We start from the raw sequence: 10,071 nt of genomic DNA on the forward strand, positions 1-10,071 counted from the left end.
TACAGTTATCTTGACGGTAAAATAGTGCTACAAAACCGTAGCAGAGACAATACTGTAAATTTCTGTTGTGTATGGAAAAATTAATGTCATATATAAAGTAGAGTTCAATTGTTATCTGTATATAAAAAGAAGATAACAATGAAATTAAAAATATTTTGACTACTTAATGATTTCGTTTTAATCTAAAATTTAAGAAGTGAAATTCAACTAAGACATAATCTACAACAGAAATTTCTTTGAGTTTGTTGTCTTCGTATCTATAACAACTCTGAAATTGGTCAATATTGATTGAAGAGTAGGAAATGAGGATTATTATGAATATCCCTCAATGATTATGAACATAATCATTTATCATAATTATCCCTCAATGATTATGAACATAATCATTGAGGGATAATTTATCGTTAAAATTTAAATCACATTCTTAATCATGCAAAGATACGTAGAATCGCTTACGATTTCAATATTTTAAAATATTAATTAATTAATTGTGTATAAATTTAGTAAGACGAATGAAATATCTGTAAGACTCAATTAATTTTAAAACTCTTTCTTAAATAAATTTTAATTGTAAATATATAAAATATATTTAAATCTATAATCACATATACAATATGTTTAATCAGTAGAATAATTGTGCTTTTCCATTGAATTTATTGTGATTTTATGAATTTTTCAGAAGTTATTTACACGATGAATTTTCAAAAGAAATTATAACATTCTAGAATATTTTCCAAGAAAGATTTATTTCTTGATTATTTTAATTTCACTTAATGAAATGCAGTTTCCTTAATAATTACCTTATTATGCATTATAATGTTAATTATTAAATATTGAAATTTAATGCAATGTGCAATTAATATAAATTTTCATGGCATGTAACGGTGTGTTTTCTACTATATCTTAACCATCTTCTTTAAGCGAAATTACCTATGTAATATGTTGAAGACTCGTATTAACAAATTAATCAGACAATCGACAAAATACTGTATTAATTGCAGAAGAGAAATCATATAATATTTATTTTTTAAATACACACAGCTATTTTTTTATATTGTTTTAAGCAATATTTTCTTAATTTTCAAAATATTCAGAATTTTGTATACTTAAAAATGATATATTTTCTAGTGATGAAAGATAAATTTCTGATAAATTTCTTTTTATTTACAGGGAAATCAATTATATAAAGTATCGATAAAACTTTCAAACTTTTGTCTTTCTGAAGAAGACACCGAAATAGTAAGAATTAATTATTTTTCTGTAATTTCCTGCAAACAGCTCGCGAGTTTTGCGTTTAAAATTCAATTCGAAGGGTTATACGACGATGCGGGTTATCTACCAATTGTAATTCGCAACTACTAATTCATCAAACAGCTCTCTCTTTCTGTAAATTTACCAATAGGAATATTAAGGAAACACATTCATGTATCATCACGATTTTCCAGAAACTATCAAAGACACGGTTACACATTACTTCAACTGTATTTTGCTGTACGTCAGTTCCTATTCTAAATCATTATTATCCTCATGTTGCCTTACTTGAACTTGTATCAAAAAATAAAACAAATTTTTGCTAATTCCACCTCCCAATATAGTCTACCTGAGAACTAATTATAAGCTTATAGTCGATTGTACCTTAAGCAATTTTAAGTTAGCCATTTCTTTATTCTTGATAAATAAATGGTTGTAACTTCCGATCCCTCGCTATCATGTACCGCAACGGCTATAAACATGAAAAAATTTACCTAAACGACCTAAACGACACCAGAACTTATCACATTCAAATTGAACAAATTGATTTAGAATTGTTAAATTATTTTGAATGTTTAAAAAGCTTTTTAATATTTATTATAAAAGTGTTATTAAAAATATATTTATTATTATATTTTTAATGCTCCATATAGATGGTTCATATTTTGTTCAAGTTAAATACTGCATGTAATAAACATTTTGGGTTTAATGTTCATTACAGACTATGAAAACTGTGACGTACAGAGGCAAGACACTAAGTACTAATTTGAGGTGGCGAACATACATTTTAAATTAAATACTGTAAATTAAAAATTGCATCCCGGCATTGTGACGATGTCACAATAAATAATTTCTCGTAACATATTATAATTAATCCGTAATAAACAGTGAATCATCGACATTCCAATTAAAAAGTTTTAAAGAAAACGTAAAGCGACTATAGGCATTGTATACAAGGTTTATATATTTTTGTATCATAAATGTTATATAGGAAAACGCTCGATAATTTTTGATATAATAGAAATGCGGAACAATATACTATGGGCGAACAACTACCACACACGGGAGATGTCACCCAGGAGTTTATATGAGAAACTCTACTAGGTATAAAACACGTGAAGCAAACTTAGAAAACTGCATATGGTCAAGCGTGAACTCATGACTAGTATTCAGTGGCTGTATTTATTTGGCCATTGGAGGGTTGATTAAAATATGATCTAAATAATTATGATAATATAATTATTTTTGTTTTTTTTTCCGTCGATTTTAAAATCTTTTACTACCGCTTGGCCACCTGAAAGAGGCATATGACGGAGGCAATGAGCACTTGAAAGATGCTGACTTGTATAAATAATAAATTGTAAATAATTTTTAAATTGTGTAAATAATAAAGACATAAAAGAATATAACGTACTATTTATATAAATGTAAAAATACAGGATGGGAAATTTGTGAGTTTAATCATTCATTAAATTTTTTCGTGCTTTTATACATTTCAGGTAAAATTTTTAATGATAAGATTTAAAAAAGAAGTAGGATTAAAGTGGATAGGAGATGTTATCATTACTAGAAAGACTTCTTTGAAGGTAAGTTCCATGGAGAAAATTTCAAGTAAAATCGTTTACAAATTTATAGAAGTAATTATTAATTTCTGTTTTTGCAGGTATTAAGTACCGTCGCTTCAATTACTTTTACTCTTTTGCAAGTTAAACAAATTAGGGACAAACATTTACGACAGTAAATTATTGTATGTTTACAACATTAATTGACAAATAAATACTTGAATATATGAATTTTATTTAACTGGAGGAGATTTATTTTGGACGAATTAGAAAATGCCTTATTTCTTTTGTGGAATCTTAAATATTTCACAATTTTCAAAGTCTATAATATGGTGGAGTAGATCCAATGACAACGTGATTCCTCTAATCTCACATATATAAGACATATTAAAGTGATGTGTATTGGAGGCTAAAAACAAAACTTGTAGTTATCATAGGAGCACCTGTCTAACTTGTTAAATATTTAAAATGGTAATTAAAAAAGGTAATTCCCAACATTCGGCCAAATTCAGATGAAATTTAGGGGTTGCTACCAAAGTTTAAAACATCAAATTTTCTTCATTTTAAGCAAAATAAAAATGTAGAATTTACATTTGGTAATTTCTATGCTACTATATCAAAATATCTAGCAATGAGTTGCTTGACTTTTCTGTCAACATTTAAAACTGCATGTGCGACGCCTTGTTATTATATTTTATTATTAAAAACGTTTATATTTTTCATTATTATGAAATGACAAAAAACTTAATTTTGAGAGTAGGGATGAACTTTATAAAAAAAATTGTAAATGAAAATAACAAGTATAATCGTCATTAAGTCCGACACTACTGGAGATACACACGACCTCCTTGATCTCCTCACCCCTCGACCTTAAATCAAAATTTAACAGTATCGATCCTCTAATTCGCAAGCCTTTCTGCAAAATGAAAAAGAAATTATCGACAAAAAGCACAGGAGCTATTAATTAAGCTTTTGTGCTTAATAGCTCAAACGGAGTGAACAAATTGTGCCACCACACACAGAGATAGCCTACTAACATCCATAAATACAGAAAAATTCCCTTCAATTTTTCCTCCCATTTCTCAACGTGTCTGCGTCCCCTGATCCCAATAATGTAAAAATCTTGAGGGAGTACATTTTGATCGATCATCATTTATAACAGAGACGGAAAAGTAAAAATGAACATAACAGTACATAACAATACTCATGCAGTGAAATATTAATTATTATTGGCAAACGTTCTGTTTCTACTCTGGTTCACAAAGACTGCAAAAGAAATTGGCTTTGTTGTTCATCGTGATGTGCAATCGATTGTATTTCTCGATCAGGGCAACTTCGTATCGTTAATGCATTTGGTGGCTCTGATGCACTTATCTGTGATAATGTGATTGCCTTTGGGTTGTTTTATCAACGAAGCCAAACTTATTCAAGTGTTATAACACAAATGACAGAAAGCTTTACAGAAGCATTGGTCAGGTAGCCTGAATTTATAGCCTAAGCCCCAAATTGTTCATGAAGGTTGTAGAATATCTCAGAAGTTTAAAAATATTCTGGCGGCGTCTAAAATGTTATGGAAGGTTGTATAACGTTCTGAAAAGCTCTAGATTGTTCCAGAGGACCATATATTGACTACTATAGTACATGAAGTAACAACATTGTACTGCTACTACTGTATTTACGTAGATTTTAATTTTAACAGCGAATTGTCTTATGTTTAAAATTGTGATATATTGCGATTTTTCAGACCATGGTAACGACCCCTAAATATTATTAAAGACTAACTAAATTTTACCAAAATTATTCTTTCTGAACGGAACAGATTGAAAATGTCTCCTGTCCAACTTTCCAAAAGTTAAGAATGAGGATCACCCTAATATGTATGTATATAAGTCGACTCTGCATTTGCTAAAGTTACTGTGATAAAATCAGTGGCAGCCCTACCCAGGTTTTCAGGTGGTGCGAGATCTCATTGTGGCGCCCCCCTGTAGAGACTAAACTGATAACGTACAGTACATTTTCCACATTATTAATAACGCAGACCTCCGAAAGATTAGTATAGTAATACTATTAGTAATACTATGATGAGAAACGATAACGACGGTAAATGGAGAGTTAACTTGACCCTTGTTAATTCAGACATATCGCAAGCTGTTGACGTTTTTTCCTCTCCCCTCTCCTCTTAATTTTAGGTTATGGAGATATAGCACACATTTCAGGATCATGTTTTATATTCTCACAACCCATCTCACTCTTGTGTAAAATCTATAGCATAGCACTAGAATGGATGAGGAACAATAACAGCGAAAAAAAAACAATATTTCTTTCACAAGGCAATATTCATAACAATATTTATTTAAACTGCTATGGCACAGACAACGCTCACATCACGCAAAAGACAAATTTACATCGTAAATTAATTTGAAATTGAAACAAATTAAGAAATAAAATTTAAAAAAGCCTACATTGTCACCTTCCTCGCTTTTGCGCTTGCAAGTGTTGTTATTAATTCAGAATAACTTAATTTCTGGGCAATATTATTTTCGATAGATAAAATTGCTAGATCTGACAGTCTATCTTGACACATGGTTGAACGTAAATAAAATTTAATAAGTTTTAATTTACTGAAACTTCGTTTTCCTTTAGCGACAGTTACAGGTATGGTCAGTAAGATTCGAAGTGCTGTCCACACATTCGGGAATATATCCTGCCAATCATTTTGTTTAATAAGTTGAAGAACTTTTATTGTTTCTGATGATTCAAGCTCTTTCAACAATGGATTCAGGTGTAAAAGTTCCTCAACCAATTCACAACCAGATATGTCACATTTTTCTTCATCGGTTAAACTTATTTCTAAATTTGCACAGGCTTTTTCCAATTTTGACTTTTCATGAATTGTTTTGATGTTGTATAAAAAGGACCGTGTATCATTAAATTTGGATAGTTGTGTAAATCGAGTGAACGACGCATTCTCAATTGTATCGATTATAGCGTAAAAAAACGTTTATTTTAGACAATTCTTCCGGATCTGTTGGTGTCTCATCGACGGCCTCGTATTTAAATAATCTCTTCTTTCTTCGGGATCGGACTGACTTAAAAATAAGATCTATCCCGGCCTGAAAAGCAATTTCCCTAGATGTTATTACAGCAGACGAATAACGCCGACACTCTTTTATAAATTCATAGCAGTTCTTAAGCAATTGGTAGCGTTTGGTAAATCTATACTTGCAGATTGCGAGGCTACAGGAATTCAGGCTGGATTACTCAATATAACGGACTATCGAACAATCAGATTAATGAGAATAAATTTAATTCTACAGAAGAAAAAGACTTTTAACTTGTCTAATTGACCATTCTCCATTAACATTCATGAATGGAGTGCTAATTGTACGCAAACTTTCAATAAAAACCGAAATTCACGTTATTTCAATTCAAAAATTTTCTCTGAAAGAATTTCGATAGATGACCGGCATGACTATTGCAACACAAACGGCATGATGTACAGGGGCAAGACACTACTAATTTGAAGATGAAGAGCGTATATTTTAAATTAAATACATTAAAAAATATGATTAAAAATTGCAGCCCGGTATTGTGTGACCATATCACAATAAAATGATTGCTCGTATTAATCGTGATCAATTTATAAAAAGAGAATGCTTCAATTTTTAAGATAAATTAAAATTCCTTTGTTCCGGTATTAGTGCAGTATAATTTATATATACATAATCAATCCAAGCCCTTAACAGTGTAACAACTTTATTGTAGATTACAAAAGAGCTCACTTCTTCTTCTTCTTCTATGTTTATATGGAGAGTCTAGCGTTAATTGGGCCAAAAGAGCTCACGAGCTTTACATGAACTTATATGGACAACTAATACACTTCGTGGCAAATGCTAATAGCGCCATCTCACTTGAGATGTATTTGCCGCCCTTCCATAGCCAAATTATAGCCACGACATCTTTCCAAAGGATTTCATAGTGTTATTTTAATTTTAAATTTTTTATATGTTAAAAATGCAAATGAAGTGTGCTTCATTTTTATATATTGTGTATGCCCTTCTAAACTTTCTATGCACGTAGTTTTTTTGTTATTTCACGTCGTAACCTTCTTCAACAAATCGAAAGTAGACAGAAATTTATTGTTTTATAGCAATCCAATCGATATTTTAGGATGGTATTACGGCATTATTTACGTTAAAAGTATGTTAACGTAGCTGTCGAGTTTCATAGAAATTGATAAAATTGATACAATGGAAATGGAGTACATAGCGAACAAACAAACATCTTCATTTATATATACACATATATATATACTGTATATCGAAATGTCAAAATTTCACAAATACAGTACAACTGTTCAAAATGTAAAAGGCACAAACTTTTCTAAAATCCAATAGAAATTAAAATTTGAAAAATAAATCAGACAAAAACGAATACCAGGAATTTATCAGGAGCATTTGTTTTATTAACCTGAAAGGTTTCTGATTTATAATAGAACTAATTTAGAAAGAATTTCATTACATTCGCTAAATTTATGAAATCTACATGGAATTCTAATTGAGTTTCTACAGAGAATGCACAATGCCTTTTAATAAAGGGCAATTAATATAGCTTGTTTGTCAATTATAGTTTTTGAATTAATGTAAGCACATTAAGTTCCTTGCATAGTAAAATCGATTCCATTAAAAATTTATAATGTCTAATTAAAATGCGTCCGCAGGATCGAATGCAGTATTTTGGTGGCATAATGGCATCATATCTGAGAATCCATTTGCTTTTATAATTTTATGAATATTCAATAAATTGCTAGTCATCACTTAGCAAAGTAATTTCGATTTTTCTTTTCAGTAGTATGCAAGTCGCTTTAAGGAAAGTGCACTATACAGAATGAAATCTATTCACATGAAATGTCATTGTATACACTGTGCGCTAGATCCAGTTGTAAATTTATTACAAATTTATGCATTTCCTCTGCCTTATAACAGACATAACCCACGTAAAAAATGGGTAAAAACTTACTATATCTATTGCATAATTCAAAATCTAATATTCTGGAACTACTTCATCATGTATTGTGTATCTGTTTTTAAACCCGATTCTTATATTATTCTGTGTTTCGAATTACAGTTTTCTACTTGTAAACTATTATTTGCTTTAGCAGCAGTTTGGTTTTTGTTAAATTCAGTTCTTGTTCCTTTACTAGTTTCATCAGGCGTAATTGAAAAATGGAGAAAATTTCCTACTCTATTTGAAAGAATCGAAAGTTATATTAACTGTGATCAATTGATAAGAAAAGAATTCTTCCAATTTCAAGATAAATTAGTTTTCCTTACCACAGGATTGCATAGTTTAATTTTAATTTTAAATCTTTTATACGTTAAAAATGCAATTGAAGTGTGCTTCAGTTCTATAAATTGTGAATGCCCTTCGAAACTTTCAATGTACGTAGTTTTTCTGTTTTACTTTCACGTTGTAACTTTTTCAACTGGCTTAATATTGTATTCGGTAGTGTTCGTGCTCATAATGTACAAATATACATCCGCACAATATTTTCTATATCTTAAACACATTGAATATTTACTAAATTCATCTTGTAACGAATCTTCTCAGTTATGTTCTCGTAGTTTTGAAATTATAGTAAATATCGTTTGCAATAGTTATGAAATTTTAGGTAAAGTTTCTGAACTTTTCAGTGGTTTATGTACATTTGTGACATTTATAATCGGAGTGTTTTTATTCAGTGCATTAATTTTATTGATATTTATTTTAAATGATCTTCTTTTAAAATTTTTCGCTATATTAGTGATTATAATTGCAATTATAGCATTTATAATCTTAGCATATTTAGCTGCATTAATTCCTTTAATGGTAAATATTACTTTATAATTTATATTATTTATTGTAAATATGTTAAGATCTATTTTGTAGTGTTATAAATTTTAGTTAAATTAGTTTAATATAAACAATAATTTATTTAGGAGTAATTTAGTATATTATGTAGATTTATGTAGAATGTTTCAAAAATCTGACACAATAGATGTTATATTAATCTATGTCTATTGTTTTATATGTAAAGCATGGCAGTATAAGTTAAAATGAATTTAAGTTGTTTTAATGATTGGATTTCAGTCAATGTGTTGTTGTCGAAGACTGCTTTCGGATTGATGTGTGAGATTAGTAGGAAACTTACATGCAGTGTAGTCTTGATTTTCATCCTGACTATTTTTATCCATCGTCAAAATAACTTAAATTTATTTTTTCTTACTCGGCGTTATGCTTTATCTGTAAAATAATAAATAAAGTTTCATATAACTTCTGTGGTTCTTGACTTCGGAATATTCTGTAAATTGCATATCTCATTATTTTTAATTCTAAAAGTTTCTTTAAAATCTATCAAGAATTTGTATAATTTGAATTGAACTATGTTTCAGAAAATCTTGGTATATAAAAGCCCATTTAATGATAAATCATATATAATAATAATAATTCATACATTAGTTGCAAATGTGACTGCGCAAGTGCCCCGCATGCTTTGGCACCGCTTGCCCGAAGGGTCGGCACAACTTCGTTGATGCCTACGTCAGGAGTCCGACACCAGTGCATCTTTACGATAGATACAGAAACTGTTAGTTCTCGTTTACGCGCGAGCGATCGCTTTTGTGGATAATTATTCTATCAAGTCATTAGGCTTATCGTATCGGGTCTACAATCGAGAGAGAGAGAGAGAGTTTACAAGTGATTGCGAGTTGATAAATACCTGAAGTTGTAGGTCCTTTGAGGAGATCAAACAGTTGCAGATTGGGGAGGGCGGACACATCCCCTAGGAGGATGATATTGTCACTTGACGAGTAGGATTTAAATTCGTCTAGTAGGATAGTGATATGGGCACCTGGCAGGTCGGATCTGGTCATTGGCAGCTATCGGAGACGATGACTTGATAGGTGGTGTATCAAAATTCTGGAGCGAACTCCCGATGACGACGAACTCTCTTTTCGTCATTGATCCTTCTCTTTTATTTGGGGTCTTCCCCTTTAAATTTCCATGTCCATTTTTGGTATGTTGGTTAGTTAATCCAATAGTGATTTTTGCTGTTAGGTTCCCGATACAGTCAAAACTGACAGATTCAGAAGATGTTTCATCTCTAGATAAGGAAGCAAGTCCGTAGAAAATGAAACACATCCTGCTAATCGTAGTTGAGAAAAACCTTTTTTTGTACGGGAATAGTAGAATTTTATTTTCTTTTGGTTATTTATCTTTC

At 30.3% G+C, this 10,071-nt stretch overlaps 1 long non-coding RNA gene across 1 annotated transcript; it reads left to right on the top strand.

The window, feature by feature from the left end:
- Nucleotides 1–1,187: 1,187 nt before the first annotated feature.
- On the top strand, nucleotides 1,188–3,017 carry LOC111628212. The gene is made up of 3 exons (XR_002757137.1): nucleotides 1,188–1,239; nucleotides 2,751–2,837; nucleotides 2,915–3,017. It is a non-coding gene; the product is annotated as an uncharacterized LOC111628212 (long non-coding RNA).
- The last annotated feature ends 7,054 nt before the right edge of the window (nucleotides 3,018–10,071 follow it).

Source organism: Centruroides sculpturatus, unplaced genomic scaffold (genome assembly GCF_000671375.1).
Source record: "Centruroides sculpturatus isolate CEXI.00-Female unplaced genomic scaffold, Cexi_2.0 scaffold505, whole genome shotgun sequence".
NCBI classification, from domain to species: domain Eukaryota; kingdom Metazoa; phylum Arthropoda; class Arachnida; order Scorpiones; family Buthidae; genus Centruroides; species Centruroides sculpturatus.